The sequence below is a fragment of the Balaenoptera borealis genome, assembly GCF_965194805.1.
Source record: "Balaenoptera borealis genome assembly, chromosome: 1".
NCBI classification, from domain to species: domain Eukaryota; kingdom Metazoa; phylum Chordata; class Mammalia; order Artiodactyla; family Balaenopteridae; genus Balaenoptera; species Balaenoptera borealis.
Window position 1 is genome coordinate 25,798,768 of NC_138860.1, and position 22,577 is coordinate 25,821,344.

The 22,577-nt window shown below is 41.8% G+C and overlaps 2 pseudogenes across 2 annotated transcripts; one reads left to right on the forward strand and one right to left on the reverse strand.

The window, feature by feature from the left end:
• Positions 1–1,348: 1,348 nt before the first annotated feature.
• On the forward strand, positions 1,349–10,640 carry LOC309606293 (large ribosomal subunit protein eL21 pseudogene; annotated as a pseudogene). The gene is made up of 2 exons: positions 1,349–1,398; positions 2,701–10,640. The product of its transcript is annotated as a large ribosomal subunit protein eL21 pseudogene (transcript).
• A 1,399-nt stretch (positions 10,641–12,039) lies between these two features.
• LOC309606300 (hypoxanthine-guanine phosphoribosyltransferase pseudogene) lies at positions 12,040–14,815 on the reverse strand (annotated as a pseudogene). Its single transcript has 2 exons — positions 14,732–14,815; positions 12,040–13,654 (listed from the first exon to the last, which is right to left on the reverse strand). The product of its transcript is annotated as a hypoxanthine-guanine phosphoribosyltransferase pseudogene (transcript).
• Positions 14,816–22,577: the final 7,762 nt, after the last annotated feature.

Genomic DNA, 22,577 nt, shown 5'->3' on the forward strand with positions numbered 1-22,577 from the left:
TGCGCCACCAGGGAAGCCCGGTATTTACATTCTAATGGGAGTGGAGAGGAAGCAGATTGCTAATAAGTAAATAAAGCAAACTACATTAGTGAGGAATAAGTGTGATAGTGAAGAGTAAATCGGGAAATTGAATTCATTATTACTAGAAAATTGAGACATTAAAAAGTAAAGTCTGGGTTGAATCAGTAAAAACATCACATTAAAAATAGATGTAGGGCTTCCCTGGTGGTGCAGTGCTTAAGAATCCACCTGCCAATGAAGGGGACACTGGTTCAAGCCCTGGTCTGGGAAGATTCCACATGCCATGGAGCAACTAAGCCCGTGCACCAAAACTACTGAGCCTGCACTCTAGAGCCCACAAGCCAAAACTACTGAGCCCACGAGCCACAACTACTGAGCCTGCGTGCCACAACTACTGAAGCCCGCATGCCTAGAGCCCGTGCACCACAACAAGAGACGCCACCACAATGAGAAGCCCGTGCACTGCAACGAAGAGTAGCCCCCACTCGCCACAACTAGGGAAAGCCTGAGCGCAGCAATGAAGACCCAACTCAGACAAAAAAAAAATAGATGTAAAGTAGATGAGGTTACTAACCATACAAATAGTTCAGGGAAAAGTGTCTATACAGAGGAAGCAGCCAGTGCAAATGCTCTAGTGTTTGAGAAACAATAGGACAGTCTGAAGGAGTCCCAATACGCAGAGGCTACTGGGAAGATATTGTTAGGGAGGCATAGGTGTTAGATTCCCCATAAAGCTATATTACCAGCTATTGCATTTGCTGTGAGTCAGGGGGAAGCTGACCTTTTGAGCAGGGAGTTGACATAATTTGATTCTATTTAACCAGATCACCCTGGGTGGAATTTTTAAAGGGCAGATTTATAAGGACAAGGACAAAATCAGGTGAAATCTATAAGGAAGTTATTGCATATTCCAGGCAATCGATGATGGTAGCTGAGAGGATTTATTGGAGGATTGAGGTGTGTATTTGAATAAATCATCAAGGATTGATGTTGGCAGGGACGAGGACCTTGGTCCTTGTCCTCTTTGAAGAAAGAATTCCACAAAGAAACACTGTATAGCAGGCACAGAGTTTATTGGAAGCACAGTGCATGCAAATAGAACAAAGATGCAGTTAATTTAGAGCAGAAGCAAAGCAGAAATACACACCCAGAGAAGAGTATGGGCATCCTACCTAATGAGGAGAGTGCCAGAGAGGTGATTTAAATCACTTATATAGGGGGGTTCTTCCCAGTCTTTGTTCTCCTCTGGCCAATTACCTCGCTTCTTTTCCCACATATGACCTGTCCCAGTGCCCTGCCCGACACGTGTGCACATCTTTTACCCAAGATGGATTCCAGCTCAAGGGCCTATGGGAGATTGATAGCACCTACTATGGGGTAACGCCCTCTCCCTTTTTGACCACTGAGGAGTCTTTCTGTGCATGTGCACTGAGGGATGTCTCCTTGACCTCAGGAGTGATAGATGTGGTCATCTTATCTCTTTACTCCAGCAGAGCTCAGCTTCTGCCACTAACTTTGTCCTTGAAAAGGACAAAGCTCCTTTGTGTCAGGGCAAACAAAGCTCCAATTCACTCCACTTGACAGACTCCAGCTGTTCAACCCAGGGACCCATCTATCTCCTACCTCAGGACGAAACCAAGTTTTTTGTCCTGAGCAACTAAAAAGATAGGTATGGGGAAAGTCATAGCTGATTTTAGGTTGAAGTGAGAGAAAGAGGTCAGAAGTTCAGTTTTAGGCATGTTAAGTTTGAGAAGTTTCTCAGAGAGCCACGTGGAGATGTTCAGAAGGTATTTAGTATATAAATCTATACAAAGATCTATATATCCATGTAGCTATGCATTTACTTACCTACCTATAAACCTATTTTATTTTAATTTTTAATTCAATTGTTTTATTTGATTATTCATTTTATATTGCTATGTCTAATGAAACTTCTTATTTATTTTGTTTGTCTGATGCAAATTAATCAGGAATTGGTCAATTAAAAAACTTAACTTGGCAGATGCAAAGCTGACTGTTCCATTGAGATCAATGCTCACAGAAAGATTGTAAACTAGAATAAATCCTCATTTGATATTTTAAAGATTATGTTAATGTATATTTTCTAGAAACTAAATTTTTTCCCATGGAACAAAAATAATTGGTAACATTAAATATTCAGATAGAGATATGCTGTATTTTCCTATGTAATTCAGTAATATATTCATGAAAGTGGTATAGATTTTAGAAATACCATCCAATACTCCAAATTTCAAAACTGTATCAATCTGTAGTGAAGGAGACACTGGCTGAGTTACTGGTAGATTGGCTACCTGAATCAATCAGTATTTATTGTAGAAAAAAGACATATTAACAGTTTTTCAGCAACAGGTATCAAATACAGGGAATCAGACATTTATAAAATTGTTTAGGTACTAAAGAAATAAAAGCCAAAGGGAGAATTTTTAAGTTTCAGTTTTACTCATGAGTTTTTAGCCAGAGAATCGGTAAGATGCTGCTTCTCGTCTCCCTGCTTCGTCAAGACACTGTCACCATTACTACTCCTGGCTTGCAGAGCCAGGGCAAGTGCATGAAAAATGACCTAAAGTCACTGGGGAAAAAACCCCAAAACCTCACTTTTAGAAAAGCATACACTTCTGGTCTTTTGGCGGGAACTGCCATCTTCCAGTAATTCACCAGAACGACCAAAACAAAGGGAAAGAGGAGAGGCACCTGTTATATGTTCTCTAGGCCTTTGGAAAACATGGATTTGTTCGTTTGGCCACATACTTGTGAATCTACAAGAAAGGCGATATTGTAGACATCAAGGGAATAGGCACTGTTCAAAAAGCAATGCCCCACAAATGTCACCATGGCAAATCTGGAAGAGTCTACGATGTTACCTGGAATGCTGTTGCCATTGTTGTAAACAAACAAGTTAAGGGCAAGATTCTTGCCAAGAGAATTAATGTGTGATAAAGCATATTAAGCACTCTGAGAGCCGAGATACCTTCCTGAAACATGTGAAAGAAAGTGACCAGAAAAAGAAGGAAGCAAAAGAGAAAGATTTTTGGGTTCAACTGAAGCACCGGCCTGCTCCACCCAGAGAGGCACACTTCGTGAGAACCAATAGAAAGGAGCCGGAGCTGCTGGAATCCATTCCCTGTGTATTCATGGCATGGCTGGTGTAAAGAAAATAGAAGACCTGGACTGTAAAACAAACAAACAAAAACACGCACTTCTGCTCACCACTAGTACAGGAAGATTAATAGGACATCCACTTCCTTTCTACCTTCTGAACGTCATGCAAGTTTGTCTCATTGGTAGAACTTAAAATCCCACCAAGAAATCTGGAGGCAAGGGAATTGAGATATGTAATTCCCAGGCTTACAGTCCTTCCACCAGAAGGGTGAGCACAGAAGGATTTTGGAATTGATGTCATTGCCAAAATTCCATTCTTTCCCACAGTTCAACCCAATGACTTATATTTTAACTTTTGAACAATGGCAAAATCAACAAGAGCATGCGTTGATCTATAATAACACAACCCATTCCTCATTTACATGAAGATGTCCTGAAACTCTCTTTTCAAGGTAGAGATCCACAGTTGAATCCATCACTATAGCCATCTCTGGGTGATGGCTATGTTGTTTTTTTTTTTCTAATGAAAATATACTGTTCTATGATAATCAGAGATAAAATTATAAGGTAAAAGTGCACCAACACATCTTACATGTAATATTTAGGAAGAAAGGAAGTAGTGGCTAATATATGCCACTTAAAATGAAAGGGAAGAGTGTGCCTATTTCTAAATGTCTAAAACTAGTCTTGAGATGTTGGTGCTTTTAATTTCATTTTTCCACTACCTAGTCCATCTCTTTCTTGCCCTCAAATCATTTTAGTTATTTATGATTATTTACTTGGTGGAAATTTCTTGGTAGCTCCAACTATATTAGATTCAGGGGTCTTCACCAATTAGACAAGGAAGTACGATGAAGTATCCCTTGGAAATCTTCTGGATTCCAGATACACACCCCTTTATAACCATTATGTAGCAGGATCAATCACTCCAACCAGGGTAATAACCCACACCATTGCCTGCTGGTTTCAGAGCCATGAAACCCAAACTATCCAGTATGCAGTCTCAATGCTCAGATCAATCTAAATGCTTCCATATATATTCAGCTGAAATTTAAAGGTGATACTTTTTCCTAATTAATGCTCTAAATTTCATGTAAGACTTAGCTATGCTCTTAATTCACTCACCTCTTAATTCTGGAACCAAAAGTATTAGATGGGTCTGGTTTTTAGAGACAGCTATGTTCTGCTACTATAAAAAAATAAAAAAACACTTAAGAGTGATCTGAAAAACGCATAAAAGCCTTTTTTAATCACGTTTGGGCTGAAAATTTAAAGTCCCAAACTAGTAATTTCCCACTCACAGGCTATTGCATATTGACAAAATCAACCAGTCCACCATCAAGTCTCGTAGTGACTAATCCTTCATACTGTTTCTTTTGTAACAGCCAGTTCATCTCCCTAACTAAGACTTGCTTTCAAAGGGCACATTATTCAGGCATACATACATGATAATTTAAAGAGTTATTTGCAATTTCATACTATGGAAAGCCAGTATCTTCCCTGGTGGCGCAGGGGTTGGGAATCTGCCTGTCAATGCAGGGGACATGGGTTCGAGCCCTGGTCCGGGAAGATCCCACATGCCGCGGAGCAACTAGGCCCGTGTGCCACAACTACTGAGCCTGTGCTCTAGAGCCCGCGAGCCACAACTACTGAAGCCTGCACGCCTAGAGCCCGTGCTCCGCAACAAGAGAAGCCACCGCAATGAGAAGCCCGCGCACCGCAACGAAGAGTAGCCCCTGCTCACTGCAGCTAGAGAAAGGCCGCGCACAGCAACGAAGACCCAATGCAGCCAAAAATAAATAAATTAAATAAATTAAAAAAAAAAAAAAAAAAGGAAAGCCAGTATATATTTTCCACTTAGGACCTTCCAAAACAACCTGCAGAGATAAAACAATTCCCAGCTGCCATTTTTGATGGTCAAGTTCTTGGAAACACTTTTGGTTCTCTATTCTATTTTATTCAAGTCTTGTAAAGAAGCCAAAAACTTCTTTAAGTACTTCAAGCAAAAAAAAAACTAATATAGAGTGTTGATACTTACAAAACCATTAGAATTTTTGGATGAGTGAAAGTCTCTAGATTCCTTTCTGGGTTTTTTAGTTGTGACCTAAATAATCAGAAATTTGCTCTTAGGAAACATGTTATAAAATGACTGGAAATCCTCACTGATTACTGAGACTTCCCTGAATATTTATGGAGTTAAGGGAGAATAACTTGCAGCCCCTGTAATGTGTGGTTATAGGGATTGCACAGAAGGGCAGGAAATAATTTCATTGAAATAAAAAGAAAAGGTAAAGAAGAGCTCTCAACGTAGACTCACAGTTGTCCGCCTCAGGGTTCTGATGTAAAGTGACATGGAAAATATAATAAAGATTGTTGTATATTGATTCAGATCTTTATAGATATTTTCTAAATGATACAATGTGAAAAATACTTATTAACCTTGGGAATGTTACAGCAAACTAACAAACATTATCCCTCTCCTCCCATATCTTACAGTCTAGGAAGAAATACAGATAAGCAGGCAGAGTTACAACTGAATGTCTTAAGTGTATTGTTGGTGCAGAAATAGGAGAGTAATATTAGTTACTAAGTATAATTTTAAATTTAATTTTTAAAACCCTCAAATTGCTTTAGAAAGTATTATATGTTTATGTTTTTGTTTTTTCATCATGTAAGTAGATTCTAAGGATTGACGCATATATCCTGGAACAGAATAGAGCCCAGAAATAAACTCTTGCACTTATAGTCAATTAATCTACGACAAAGGAGACAAGAATAGGCAATGGAGAAAAGACAGTCTCCTCAGTAAGTGGTGCTGGGAAAACTGGACAGCTACATGTAAGAGAATGAAATTAGAACACTCCCTAACACCATACACAAAAATAAACTCAAAACTAATTAAAGATCTAAATGTAAGACCAGAAACCATAAAACTCCTAGAAGAAAATATAGGCAGAACACTCTTTGACATAAATCATAGCATACATTTTTGAATATGTCTCATAAGGCAAAAGAAGCAAAAATAAACAAATATAAGACCTAATTAAACTTAAAAGTTTTGCATGGCAAAGGAAACAATCAGCAAAACAAAAAGCCTACTGAAAGGGATAAAATATTTGCAAATGATATGACTGATAAGAGGTTAATATCCAAAACATATGAACAGCTCATAGAAGATTGAAAAATGGGCAGGAGACCTGAATAGACATTTTTCCAAAGAAGACATACAGATGGCCATCAGGCACATGAAAAATGTTCAACATTGCTAATCATCAGGGAAGTGCAAATCAAAACCACAATGAGATATCACCTCACAGCTGTCAGAATGTCTATCATCAGAAAGACCACAAATAACAAATGTCAGCAAGGATGTGGAGAAAAAGGAACCCTTGTACGCTGTTGGTGGGAATGTAAATTGGTATAGCCACTGTGGAAACAGTATGGAGGTTCCTTAAAAAACCTAAAAATAAAACTATCATGTGATCCAGCAATTCCACTCCTGGGAATATATCCATAGAAAATGAAAACACTAATTTGAAAAGATACATGCACCCCAACGTTCATAGCAGCATTTTTCACAATAGTCAAGATATGGAAGCCACCTAAGTATTCATCAACAGATGAATGGGTAAAGAAGATGTGGTATATACATGCAATGGAATACTACTCAGCCATAAAAAAGAATGAAATTTTGCCATTTGCAACAACTTGGATGGATCTGGAGGGTATTGTGCTTAGTGAAATAAGTCAGACAGAGAAAGACACTATGTTATCGCTTATATGTGGAATCTAAAAAATAAAACAAATGAATGAATATAACAAAAAAGATTCACAGGTATTGAGAACAAACAATTTAGTGGCTACTAGTGGAGAGAGGGAAGGGGGAAGGGGCAAGAAAAGGCAGAGGGTTAAGAGGTTGTGGTAGGTCACACAGCATCACCCTGATTTTTCCTGCAAGTTCTCAGACCTTCCCTGTGCTCTGTGGAGTCAGAGCCCTTTAACAAGACATTGATCACAGTTTCAAACCTTCAAATGAGAGAAAGATCCTGAAGGAATCACCTTTCAACTTCTCACTTCTATGGGCCCATTATAGCTCTCACCTCTAAGTTTACAAACCTGAAATTCCAACTGTATTGACAAATTTGAAATGTGGCTAGTGAGACTGAGCAATTTGGATGCTTTATTTTATCATAATAGATTGAGTTAATTATAGATTGACTTAAATTAATTATAAACAGGCACATCTGGCTAGTGGCTGCCACACTGTACAGTGCACCTCTAGAGATCCAAAGAGAAGGAAGATGTTACTGCCTCTCCCCTGGCTGTTCCTTGCTGCAGAGTCATTTGCTGGCCTGATCTGTTCATTCATTTGTAGGTATTTCCTGTGCTCATGCAGATGTGCCAGGCATTATGTGAGGCCTTGGGGACACTCAAACAGTAATGTCAACACCTAAGTCTTAGAGGAATTCCCAGCAGGGGGCCCACTTGTAAGCAGAGGTGAAGAGCATGGCCCAGTGCACCTCTGCTAGACATATTCAGAGAGCAGGTACAAAGGGGAGGGAGGTAAATTTCTCTCTCCTCATGAGCCCATCCTTCTCACCCCTGACTCTGGAAGATCCAGGGATGGCAGGGGCAAAAGGCCCTAAGGAGGTAAATTACTTGTACACTGTAAACTACAAAAGATTGCTCAAAGAATTAAAGGCAACACATTAATTGGAATGACATTACATGTTCATACACTGGAAGACAATATTGTTGACATTTCCATACTACCCAAAGTGATGCACAGATTCATTTGCAACATCTATCAGAATTCCAATGTCATTTTAATAGAAATGGAAAGACATTCTTAAAATACATAGGGAACCACAAAAGACCCCAAAGAGCCAAAACAATCTGGACAAAAAAGAACAAAGATGGAGGTTTCACACTTCCTGACATCAAAACATTACAAAGTCACAGCAATCAAAACAGTATGGTACTGGCATAGAAATAGGCAGATAGACCTATGGACCAGAATAAAGAGCCCCCAAATAAACTGACACATACATGGCCAAATGATAATCGCCGAGGTTCTAAGATGACACCATGGGGAAGAATAATCTCTTCAACAATCAACAGAATGAAAAGGCAACATACAGAATGGGAGGGAATATTTGCAATCCTTATATCTGAAAAAAATCTTATATCCAAAACACACAAGAACTACTACAACTCAATTGCAAAAAGAAAAAAAATAAAGGACAAATAACCTGGTTTTAAAATGAGCAAAGGACTTGGATAGATATTACTCCAAAGAAGAGATACAAATGACCAACAGACATATGAAGAAGTGCTCAACATCACTAATCATCATGGAAACACAAATCAAAACCCCAGTGAGACATCACCTCACACCTGTTAGGATGTGTATTATAAAAACAAAAAAAAATTAACAGATGTTAGCAAAGAAGTAGAGAATTGGAACTTTTGTATGTTGTTGGTGGGCATGTGAATTGGTGCAGCTGTTATGGAAAACAGTATGGAGGTTCCTCAAAAAATTACAAAAAAAGTACCATTTGATCTAGCAATCCCACTTCTAGGAATATATTCAAATGAAATGAAATCAGTATCGAAAAGAGATAACTGTAATCCCACGTTCATTGCAGTTCTTCAAACAATTGCCAAGATGGGTCAGTCGATTGGGTGCAGTGGGGAGCCTGGAACTCACACCTGTGCGGAGCTGGTTGCTGCACTGAGAGAACATAACAGGCAGAGCTCCTAACCCAGGCCCAGCGGCCCAGCCTCGGGGTACACCCCATCCATGCCCAGGAGGGGCAGGTATGTTTACGTAGACTACTTCCAAGCCATTGTCTGGAGACTAGGACACCTTTGTTGGCATGTACTGTCCCCCAGAAGCGCTCCAGGGTTTATGTCTGCACAGTATGAAACCTTATAAACGCCCTATGTGCAATACTCCTGCTTCCCTGCCAGGGACAAAGCAGGGAAAGATGAGACTGTAAACACAAAGAGCTGTGAAATTCCTCTGAGAAAAGCTATTCCACACTTTCAGTATTTACAGACAACATCCTCCCTCTGATTTCAGGCCCTCAGGCAATTGTAAGCTACTTGGAAGGCCCACAGGGGTTACTCCCGGGCAAATGAGCTACCCTAGTCACAGACTTACAAGGTTGCCACCTTCCTCAAAACAGTCATTTTCTTTCTTCCAGGCCCTTGGACTCATTAGTAGGGTAACCGTATGTCCCAGTGTGCCTGGGACAACCCTTATTTATATCTACTGTCCTGGTATAATTATACCAGCTCCAAAGTATCCTGGTTTGTTCCATAAATTAAAGACCATCCTACCCATTAGCCATACCTGTGTTTCAAGTTAAACCAGCCCTCTAGTGGTTAGAGAGGCTCATTACATGTATCCCAGACACAGATGGCCCTGGAGGAGGACACTCCCGGGAGCCCAAGCTTGTAGGGGTAACATCTGAGGTTGCCTGCAGGGGTGTGAGGGACAAGAGGGGAGAGAAGAGAGGCTGCCTTGGAAAATGGGGCTGGTGCCTACACCCCAGGAAAAAAATGAGTCCCTCAACTCCAGAGGAACTGTCATGAGTATTAACAAATATCCACTGGCAAGGCAGAGAGCAGGTTACAAAGGTGAAACAAGCCAGGTTCCCAGACCTAAAGAAACCTCCAATTTAGTTGAGGAGACATAGAAAAATAAACGAAATGCAAGGTCATGTGTGCCGGGTCCACATAAGCATATATTTATTGAATCATTTATTCATTCAGCCAACATGAATGGAAACATCCCAGGCTCCCTGCTAGGGATATATAGCCTAGGGTGGCATACACTCCAGATGGAAGGTGCTATATACCAGAGTTGTGGTGGGCTCGCTGGGTCTCATTCCAAAATTGCCTTGCAAAGCTCTCATGAAATCTTTTTTTTTTTCAGTTTTACAGCACACTTTATTTTTTTTTAATTTTTTATTTCTTTTTAAATTTTACTGAAGTATGTGGAATCTAAAATAGGACACAGGGACTTCCCTGGTGGTCCAGGGGTTAAGATTTTGCCTTCCAATGCAGGGGGTGCGGGTTCAATCCCTCTTCGGGGAGCTAAGATCCCACATGCCTCGGGAACAAAAAACCAAAACATAAAACAGAAGCAATATTGCAATAAGTTCAATAAAGACTTAAAAAGAATGGTCCACATCAAAAAATCTAAAAACAAAATCAAAATAAAAATTCTTTGAAAATAAAATAAAATAGGACACAAATCAACATACCTATGAAACAAAAACAGACTCACAGATATAGAGAATAGACTTGTGGTTGCCAAGGGGGAGAGGGGTGGGGGAGGGAAGGATTGGGAGTCTGGGATTAGCAGAGGCAAGCTATTATATATAGGATGGATAAACAGCAAGGTCCTATTGTATAGCACAGGGAACTATATTCAATATCCGGTGACAAACCATGATGGAAAAGCATATGAATATATTCTTTGTATATATATATATGGTTTGTCACCGGATATTTGAATATAGTTCCCCATGTGTGCATAACTGAGTCACTTTGCTGTACAGAAGAAATGACCACTTCATTTATTTTTGCATAAGGGTAAATAGCATTCAACACAACTTACTGACCCAGGCACTGGAGAGGAATGAATCCTCATTGGTTTGCACTGGAAGAGGCAGCTCTGGAGCTATGGTATGGGAGAAAGAAGAAGTGATAGAACTGGAAGGGAGAAATCATTTCCATGCTGGAAACCTTAAGTGGGACTTCCCATCTTACTGACCACTGAATGTCCAAAATGCTAGGTACTGAGTAATAATATTTGAGTAAATGAATAAATGAAAGAATATTCCCACAACCCCAAAGTATTCACTAAATAATCCTCATGCCAACTGTGACAATTAGGAAATGAGGGGGCCAAGAGGGAGGGCCTGGTCTAGCTGCTAAGCTACTTCGAGGTCTTACTGCTGTGAATTTGCTTCTCCTGGAGAACAACTGCCTCGCCACGCAGGGTGGTGCTGGAAAGCGGTAGTCGCTGCAATCTGGGGGCAAGGCCATGTTTTTGTTCTGACTCTGTGAACTTCTGGCATGAGAAGCAGTCACTGGCTCTGTGCTGCCCTAGACAGATCGGACGGAGCCCCTCTTTGGGATGCCTCGGTGGAAGGCCGAGCTTAATGAGAGATGACACTCTCATTCTCACTTTGTCCAATTAAGAATGCTGATTAATGAGCTCCCTGGGCTAACCAATAAGTGGATAAGATTCTAAGACCAAGGGTACTCCCTTGGGGAGGTGACCTTTCTGGAGGAGGTCATAAATTTGCATAACTGGGTCTACTTACTTTCTTGAGGGTTTGAGGGATTCTTGGCCAACCGCTGAGCCATGTCTGGAAGACTCCCCACATTCCACCTACTTCTTTCCCCTGCCCGTCACCCGTCCAGCCACTCACTCGGTGGAGAAGATCTAGGTCACTCAAAATGACCTCAGGCACCTTCTAACCTTTCTTATCTGTCCCCTCACCCTCACCTCTCTTCTCTGCAGTAGTCAGTGCCTGTCTCTGGGCCCTTGGTCTCTTTCTCTCCCTCCTCCTCTGGGGAGCACAGGGCATCGATCATTCCCCTCCACACCCTCAGTCCTTCCGCCCCACATGCCTTCTCTTATCCCCACACTTCCATTGACCTTGCTGTTCCTTCCAGTTACCTCCTCTTTCTTTTTCAGTTCAAACTTTTTTTTCTGTTTAAAAAGCATTACATGTATATTGGAGAAATTTGGAAAATACAAAAAGTATCAGAAGGAAAAAAGTCACCTATTATTCCACTACCATGAGACAACCACTTTTAAATTCATTAACAGTTCTGTTGATGCCTAAACTCTTGTGTGTGTGTGGTGGTGGTGGGGGTGTAGGTGTACAATATACATCGTCATAAAATTGGTGGCATGTTGCATTTACTATGTTATAATTTCCCATTTAATGTATCACGGACATTTTGTCATATGATGTTGCTAAAATATATATTTTGATGATTGCTATCTCAAAATGGCTGTATTTAACCAATATTTATTAGATATTTAATGTTTTCTATTTTCTTTTTTTTTTCTTTTAAAGAGACAGCCTTCATTTTAAGGATTTTTACATTCAAGAATTCAAAAAGTAGTAGGTTTTTGGAATTTATTGATCTGCATTTAAAAGGAACTTTTGACAAAGCTTCACCGGAAATAATCTGAACAAGCGGGAAAATACAGTTAACATTACTGAAACCTACTAAAATAATTCCAGGACATATGGTTTATCCAACATAACAGCACCTCTAAGTGCTGTCACTGACATGAAATTTAATGCTTCTTACTTTTCTAAACACACAGTGGTGTAATCAACAACATTCAATCACTTCTGTTCTTTTTTGAATATATAAAAATTAAAATACCAATTAAAAAACTAATATATTCTTCTCTTTAAATGTTTCTCACAGATATAATTTCAATATTTTTATTCAATAGTGATGTGGTTTAAGAGAATTTTCATTCACGAGTCCAACAACAGTCCACCCAAAGGGAACTGATAGTCCATAGGCCCATAGTGCAAATAAAGAGTTCGGGACTACAGCAACTGACATTTCTAAAATGCAAAACAGATAAAATTCTTAGAAGATACATGCAATAAGCTCTACTGAGCAGCTGAAAACAGAACTAGAAGATTTAATAATTTTACTGGTGATTTCAATGGGACTCTAGATGTTGCCAAACTCAACTTGAACTCTCTCTTAGGCTTTGTATTTTGCTTTTCCAGTTTCACTAATAACACAAACATGATTCAAATCCCTGAAGTAGTCATTATAGTCAAGGGCATATCCTACAACAAACTTGTCTGGAATTTCAAGTCCAACAAAGTCTGGTCTATATCCAACACTTCGAGGGGTCCTTTTCACCAGCAAGCTCGCAACCTTGACCATCTTTGGATTAAGCTGCTTGACCAAGGAAAGCAAGGTTTGCATTGTTTTACCAGTGTCAATTATATCTTCAACAATCAAGACAGTCTTTCCGGTCAAAGTTGAGAGATCTTCTTCACCAATTACTTTTATGGCGCCTGTTGACCGGTCATTACAGTAGCTCGTCAGTCTGACAAAATCTACAGTCATAGGAATGGATCTATCACTATTTCTGTTCAGCGCTTTGATGTAATCCAGCAGGTGAGCAAAGAATTTATAGCCCCCGCTTGAGCACACAGAGGGCCACGATGTGACGGCCTCCCATTTCCTCCATCACATCTCAAGCCAGCCGTTCGGGACTGTCCATAATTAGTCCATGAGGAATAAACACCTTTTCCAAATCCTCAGCATAATGATTAGGTATACAAAATAAATCTAGGTCATAACCTGGTTCATCATCACTAATCACAACGCAGGGGCTGCAGGTCGCTATAACGGAGCCGGCTGGCGCGGGGGCTGAGGGCAGCCTGGTGAGGAGGCTGCATGTGGGAAAGCCAGAGGTCCATCCCAGCGCTCTTCCTAATGTCTGCTATTTTCTGCCATCATAAATGTGTCCATGGTTTATTATTTATGCGAATAAATTCCTAGAAATATAATTATGTGGGTATGTCAACATTTTAAAGGCTTTCAATATTTTATCAGATTATGAGCCAAAAGATTTGCACACATTTATATTCTCCCAGCTCTGTGTGTGTTTTCCTTTTCTGAGCATCCCCTGGGGATACCCCCCCCCTCCCCAAACTGGGTAATATCATTTAAAAAAATAATTGCTCTCCCTGTGCTATACAGTAAAAGAATATGAAAAGAATGTATACATATGTATAACTGAGCCACTTTGCTGTACAGCAGTAATCAACACAACATTGTAAATCACCTATACTTCAATTTTAAAAAAAAGTTGCTAATCTAGCAATGTTCTCTCTCTCCATGTTTTCACCACCTATTTATTTTTTACCTTTTGCAATCTGACTTCTGGCCTCACAGCTTTTCTAATCCAAAAGTCTTTTCCAGACTTGATTCTTCTTGTTCCTTTGATTTGTTTTATTCTCTTGATCTCTGGAGGCTCTCTGTCCACACAGCCTGGAGCCCTGAAGTTAGACATTCTGCTCTGGCCCCCACAGCCCTCTGGCAGGCTCCTCCCTGTCAGCCTTTCCCAGTGAGCTTGAACTTGTGGACTGTTGGGGCAGATTTTAATACACCCCTCATCTGGATGGATGGATGGATGGATGGATGGATGGATGGGTGGACAGATGGATGGACGGATGGATGATAAGTCTGTGTCCTCTCCTCCTCTTCCGGCTTTTCCTACACCCTCTGTTTCCCTGCTCTGACTACGTATGCCCCCTGTGCCCCTCCACCACCACTACCAGTAGTCTCCTTCTCTGCCCCAGCTGGGAGCTCACATCTCTAGGGCTGGCTTCCAACTCACATCTCAATCCTGAATCATGGACAGTTTCCATGTCTGCTGAACATCTTCTTCTTCTGGCCACCTCATCAATTCTGTCAATAACTCTGATAACAAATTCAAGGTCTCCTTCTTTCTCTAAGCCCCTCTTCTTTACTTCCTCTTCTTCTGTTTGTGGCTAGAGTGACCATGACATACTTGACTCCTTTTCCCCTCTTGCTCTCTTCCACCAATTGTCCACCAAGCCCCATAGGAGAACGTCTTCCTGGTGGGCTTCTCCATCTACAGCCCTCTTGCCAGTCTCACGGTCACTGCCTTAGCTCAGGTCCTCATCCTCTCTTCTCTGGACAATCTCATTAGCTTCTTTCCTACGGGTCTCCTTCTCCTGACCTCTCTCTGCTCCAAATCAGCCCATGACCCCAATGGTTACCAAAGGCTCTTACCAGAGCCATCTCCTTGAAACACTTCTGATCAACTCAATTATCAGCTTAAAACTTTTCACTAGTCAGTAGTTCCTCACTGACTACCGAATATCAACCTCAACCTTTTCAGCCTATCTTATAAAAAACACTTTGGATTTCAGCTCCAATCTTCACTCTTAGCCTTAACTCCCACCTCACCCAGCAAAGATCCATCTGATAGGGGCACCCACATGTTACAGGAACACGCCTTACCCTTCGCCACCTACATAGCTTTGTTGATGTTATTCTTTCCACTTGGATTTGCCATGCTTCAGAGACCAGATTAAATCTTACATCTTCCACAGAACAGTCCTCATTCTTAAAAAAATTAAAAGTGACCCTTTATCCCACTGAATCCTTACATCATTTACAAGTAACATACTTGGACATTCTTATGTAGGTTTGTCTGGCACTGAGGAGGGTTCCTGAGATGAAGGTTGGAGAGACTGGGATGAGTTGATCACTTTACCCTTATGTTACTTTCTGAAAAATGCCTTAACAATGCTCACATTTACTGGACATTTACACGAGAAAGCATACTGCATGCATTGCCTCGTTTAATTTTCACAGTATATGAGGCAAACTGGTAGCTCAAAGATTTCTATATAGGAGGGGCTTCAGGACTGCAATCTAACTGGAAGGGGGAGATGCCAAGTACACATGCTGATTTTAACTTAGATTTCATACTGATTCAAGGTGGCTTTGGAGGATGCTCATGGCAGTTATGGAAGAGAGGGACTAAAACTTCCCATCCCAACACTTGGAGATGCCAACTGGTAAGTGTTATTCTTATCCCCATTGCACAAGTGAGGAAACTGATGCTTAGAGAGGTTGAGTGACTTGCCCAAGGTCACACAGCTGACCCAGGGTGGAGCTGGGCCTTGAGCCCAGTCCTTTTGATGACAAAGCCCACGCTTTATGGCATCATCATTACTGCAGCACAGCTTATTTGTCTTACCAAAATATTCCCTCTTTGGAGGTGGGATTTTGATTTTTACAAGGTTATTTTTCCCAAATCAATTAGCACAATGCTTACCAGGTAATTGGAACCCAATGATTAGTGTTTGAAGGGATGAATAAATGAATAGTGAGTGAATACAAGAGGTAAAGCCATCATAGTAGCCTTTTTCTTTTTATACTCAGATACTACCCCCAGAAAATCCAGTTATCCTATTATGTCCAAAAACTCCCCTTGTCCCTTCTTGGGTGTAGAGTCTGTGTTTGTGTGTATACATTGGTGTAAATACACTGGCTGGCCTGGCCAGTGCTAAGATTCCTGGATGAAGTAGAGTGGATATAATGATACTCATAGCTACTAGATAAGAAGGCAACATCATTTTAAAAGGCTACGATTGGCTACTTGTTTAGCAGTTTAAATTCTGTGGTTCCTTCAAACATAACCTGGCCAACTCTGTCTTATGTAACTAAATACTGAATTTGATCTTTTATAACACTGGGCTGGATGTATGCTAAAGGGTACTATATATCTGGGATAGAGTAAAATCTTGGGATTTAGTTATGGACTGAATTGTGGCCCTCCAAAATTCTTATGTTGAAGTCCTAATCCCTGTACCTCAGAACGTGACTGTATTTGGAAATAGGGCCTTTAAAGAGGTGATTAAGGTAAAATGAGGTTATATGGGTGGGTCCTAATCTATTAAGACTGATGTCCTTATAAGAAGAGGAGATTCAGACACAGACATGGAGGAAGACTATCTGAAGACCAGGAGAAGGCAGCCACCTGCTAAGCTAAGGAGAGAAGCCTCAGTAGAAACCAAACCTGCTGACACCTTGATCTTGGACTTCTAGACCCCAAAACAGTAAGTAAATAAATTTCTGCTGTTTAAGCCGTACAGTCTGTGGTATTTTGTTATGGCAGCTCTAGCAAACGAATACAGATACTAAGATCTTGATGTAGGAAGGGACCTAAAGGACATACAGTCCATCCACCCTTAGGATTCTTGCTTTCACCCCTTCACATCCCCCTCATCTTTCCAACAGTGTTTTTCTTTGAACATCTCCTCTTTGAAGATCTCCTCACCTTCACAAGATGCTTATTTCATTTCAGGCAGCTTTGACTAACAGCGAGATTTGTAGATTGAACAAAATCTTAGTCCAGTTTCTGAAGGCAGCTCTGCAAGTGTGTTATAACCAGCACAGAGCAGAGAATTGGCACACTCCGAAGTGGAATTTAGGGGGCAGGAGGTTTATAAAGGAGTGTCTTCAAGATCAACACCTGTGGAAGAGAGGGGACCAAAGCAGGAGTGGGCAGAGGGAGAAGTGGACCTGAGTACAGGCTCAACCACAACCTTGGAGAACCCACAAGGACCTCTGGCTTTGATCCATCACTGGATGTGGCCCCCTGGCTAGGTGTGTGATCTTGGAGAGGCAGCTCTCAGAAGCTGAGGCAATTCCTAATGCCTATAACCTGTATGCAGAAAAGCAGCCTCTCCATCAAGGCCTAGCCTGTGGAATCTCTTATTTGAGGATAAACAATGTGAGCTTGCCATGGAATTTATTTATGAAACAAACCCACAGAGCTACCCTGAGCAACTATCTCCAGGAATCTTTGTAGCTCAACTAGAACTGGAGCTGGGTCACCAGGTAATCTCACCACGGTACCCCCAGCAGCTGAGGCAACAAGTCTTCCTTCAAAGCAGGCTCTGAAAGCACACCACTGTGTTCACCACCCAATCCTGGTTTTATAAAGTACATTTTTAATTAATGTAGTCTAAGGCATGTCATTAGCATATGGAGTCACATACCACTAGTGACTTTTGATGACTGTCCACTAAACCCTTGATTCTTTTTCACAATTACAGATCTCTGCCTGCCAGGGTCCTGGGAGCCAAAGCACCTATAAGACTGGTTTTCTTAGAATAAAAATTTTTAATTTTAAATGTCTGTAACCTGTACATTGTTCGTCCCTTGTCCTCATCAAGCTCCTCCCACATAAAACTCCACTTGCACAAGCATATTATTAGGCAATGACTTGGGAGACTGCACTAGACTGATTTCTTTAATAAGAGATTTGTATTTCAAAGGGCAATAAATTCCACTTAATGGATTAGGAAAAATGTTCTTTACCTGTAATGTCAAAAGTCCCGGGAACATTTGAGTTAAAGCGTATGTTTTTGATTTATTCTTGTGATGTTTCAGACTCTTTTTGACCAGTGAAGTGGTCTGGTGGGCCTTCCATTAATCTGGTTTTATGGGAGCAAAGGGGAACGTGAAAGACAAGGTTCCTGCAGAAGTAGGATGGGAGCCGAAGCAAACACTCCCAAACAGCAACAACCCAAAGGGCTCGAAGGACGAGACAAGGGGAATAAGATAGCTGAGCACGTGGTCCAGAGTGGGACCATGCCGAGTAGGCAAAGCCCAGAGAATCTGGGGCCTTCTGATACAGTGAGCTTGAAGCTACATCTGCATTTGGGGAGGGGGGGGTTCCTTGTTTTCAAGACACACATACGGAACTTTAAAAAACAGAACAATCCTACTAAGTTTAAATCCTAAAAAGTGCCCTACCTTTCCCCTGCCCTCCCTTCTCTTTGCTCTTCTCTTCTTTCCTCTAAACATAGTAACATAACAACAAACACCTGGAGGTACAGCATTCATGCAGAGATTTACCATCCGTGTAGAGGATGAAGGAATTCATGTGGGTTTTGATGAAAAGGACTTTCTTTCTTTGTCCACAGCCTTGATTGGAAGATAAGAGTAGGAAGCTTGGCTCTGATTGGCAGGGGAATTGGTGGGCAAGGGGGAGGGTGCAAGCCCTGATTGGAGGAAAAGAGAGGAGAGGAGGGCCTGGCTCTGATTGGTAAGGGAGCCTGCAACTTGCAAGCCCTTGACTGGTGGAGAGGAGAGGGGAGTCATGCTCTGATTGTCTGGGAGTTCACTGGATGCAAGCCAGGTTCACCTCTGTGCCTCTGAGAATTCTCATTGCCTATTCCAAACCTCTTCTCCCCAGCTCCCCATCCCTCCAGCATGGGTCCATCTTGGAAGCTATCTGGGTGCCAGTCGCTCCTCACCCCAGATTGGCACTGCTCAACCCTCACCTGCCATGCTGTCAGCCTCACTGTGTTGTAAGGAAGGCCGTCTCCAAGCTACCAGCCCTACATTTTTTTCAAGGGCGAGAGCCAAGCTTTCCCCCAATGATCAGCTTCAACGACCCGAGGCGACTCAGTGATGCAGGAAAGATGACATGCATTAAAATAGCATGTCAATAATTTTGTTTGTAACTTACTAGAAAATATGAAAATATGAAAAATAATGCACCTCACTTCCTTGTCACCATCTGTACATTACCGAAGAAGAAAAAAGACTTTCTCGCCAATGCCTGGCTTCTCGTTGGCTTAACTGACTCTGGTGACATGCATTAATAATTGTTGAAGACAGGCTCTGTGTCCTTTCCAGCCCCAGCTCCCAGCCCCAGCTTCTCCAGTGGACCATGTGTTTTTAAGGGGTCTTCAGACTCAGATTGGTGTACCCACAAAACATTCCTCCTTGTAATTATGCGAGGCAAGAGCTGAAGTCTCAGAAAGGCATCCAGGAATTAATTGAAGACTGGGGCTTCTCCCCTGTTGAGGTCTTCTGAGGCTTCTCACTTGTCTCAATTTATCCTTATTGGAATAAGAGAATTTTTCCTTTCATTTTTTACTACAGTATTCCACAAAAGAACTAAAAAAAAAAAATCCTATAGAAAATAATGTAGGGAAAAACAATACCATTAGAAATAGGAGCTAGAATATTTAAGGAGGGAAGGGCAACGGGGGGTCCTAACCCACACGTAACCCAAGAAGTAATGTGGTGGCTGACTGCGTTTCCCACCTTGTAGCTGAGACAACACTCAGAATGTGAGGCCACAGAAAGGTTGCTGCGGGAGGCTCCCCAGGAGCACTGCCCCTGGGCCTTTGGGGAAGGGAAACGCAGGTTCTGGGCAAAGGGCTGTTGGCTGTGTGAGCACCTTCTGTACGAAGGCTTCCGCGGACAGGTACCTCTCACCTCTTCCCAGACTCTGTCCTCTTTCAGGCCTGCATCTGGGATTTTTTTTCTTTCACCATTTCAGTGTTACCCATATAAATGTATTATTATTTAAATGATGGATCCCTTAAGTGCTTAAGCCTTGCTAGACTGAATAGTAACTAACCAGATGGGGGAAAAAACCATATACACACACACTCAAAATGCATGATTTCTCAAATTCTGTTATCTTTCATTGTTTTCCCCTCTATTCTTTTTTTTTTTTTTTTAAGCTGGTGCTGTTTGTTTTTAATTTATTTATTTTATTTATTTACTTTTGGCTGTGTTGGGTCTTCATTGCTGCATGCGGGCTTTCTCCAGTTGCAGAGAGCAGGGGCTACTCTTCGTTCTGGTGTGCGGGCTTCCCATTGCAGTGGCTTCTCTTGTTGCGGAGCACGGGCTCTAGGCACACGGGCTTCAGTAGTTGTGGCTCGCAGGCTCTAGAGCTCAGGCTCAGGAGTTGTGGCGCATGGGCTTAGTTGCTCCGCGGCATGTGGGATCTTCCCGGACCAGGGATCGAACCCGTGTCCCCTGCACTGGCAGGCGGATTCTTAACCACTGCGCCACCAAGGAAGCCCTTCCCCTCTATTCTTACTTTTTCCTCTGACAAATCCAGGCTGCTTTGCAGACGTGTAGGCAAACATGGCATTTACTGTGTCCTATGTTAGATCTGCAGTGGTCAGGGAGCTCTGGGGAGGGTGAGACACAGAGATGCTCACCCCGCACAAGGAGCCTGGCATCTGTCCACAGGCTGTGGCTCTGCAGGGACCAGCCTCACCTGCCCCTGCACCCTCCCCTTCCTGTCCTTTTGCCAATTCATCACTCTGAGCAGAAGGGAAGCGACCAGATGGAGTTTGGCCACAGCTAATGCTAATGAACTTCTATTTATGAGTAATCATTTTAAACAGAAAATGGAGTTGGCTGTCCTGAAGAGAAGATCAGACAGAGAAGACCAAAGCTCTCATCATAAGATGCTGGTTTCACTGATTGAAAATAAAAAGGCAGAGGAGCTAAAAGTTGTTGGTGAAAAGCAGTGGCAATCGAAAGCTAAGCCTGTGAATACACCAAACAGAAAAGCCGTCTTTTTTCATGAGAGGAGGAAATGAATAATTTAGTTTCAGCTAGAAACAGCCAGCAATCATATATCTGGAACAAGGGGTGAATAAAAACAAGATGACCTAGGAGCTAAAACAAAATGAGTAGTAGAGACCATATCATATTTGTGTTAATAGCTGGTGACATCTGAAAACCAGGAGTAAAACACAATTCTGTGAGTTTGGAAGGTTGACTGACATGGGCACCATAAGACAACCGTCACACAGAACCACATTTGGAAGGTTTTTCACTTCAGGTAAAGTACTAAATTAATTTTTAAAATTACATTCTAAGCTCTGATTAAATTCTCATTTTTGTCTTGGATTGAAAACGCTTTAAATTCTACAGACATAAATGCCAACAAATTCTGGCCACATTCTGACCCTCTGTAGACACATCGGTCTCATAGCTGTGCTGATGCTCTGTCTTCTGTTTTACACCGAGACATTGCAGATGCTTAGGGAATCCAGAAAGGGGGGACTGAAGGCTGCTCCCCAGAGCTCCTCGTGTCTAAGCCCCTCTGCTTCGCTCACACTGATGAGCTGCTCTCTCTCGTCCTCAGTGTCTGTACTATGCTGTGGCACTGATAGGGCTTCCAGATTTAGCAAACAAAAATATAGGATGCCCAGTTAAATCTGAATTTCAGATAAACAACAAAATTTTGTAGTATAAGTTTGTCTCATGCAATAACCGGCATCCTGTATTTTATCTGGCATCCTTAGGCTATGTATAGGCGGTCTGCCTTCTCACTAGGATCCCCCAGAGTCCCTTACACAAGCACGGGATGGCCGCACACCAACTGCTCCATGCCTGTGGCCTGCAGTATGGAGTAACTGCCTCTGCTGTCTTTTCCACATGTAAGACCCGGAGTGACAGTGATCTAGGGTACAAACTTGTAGGTAAAAAAAAAAACAGTAGGAGGAGGATCCAGTGGCAACCCCAGGAGAAATGCTCTATAGATATTTCCAACTTCATGTTCACAGGTGGAGAATCTTTTGTAACTCTCTTGATCTTGACCTTAAGGAAGTCACTCTAACTTCTTGGATCCCAGCTTCATTTCTGACACAACAGTGTCTACACTGACTAATAACTCTAAAAGAATATGGTTTTAAACAGCCAGGCAATGCTTACACACAAGATCTGTTGCATAGCTGGTTTCTCTTCATTTGCAGGGAAGAGACCTTTTCCCAGGTCACCAAGTATAAGGAGCACTTATAATAAAGAATGTTTTCTAAGTGCCAAGCCTTCTGGAAACGGAGTGTATTTTAGGCGATGGGTCTTGGTGACTCTCAAGAGCCAGATGGACATCCCAGCTCTCTGCTCTAGAGGCTCTGTTGTTTGTGGGACTCCAGCCTATGCGGTCTCCCTGATGTCTGCTCGACTTCTCCTCCTTCCTATTTGCCAGGGCTGGATGCAAACTCTGGACCCCAAATTCAAAAGAGCTGAGAGAGGACCTGCTGAGGCAGATA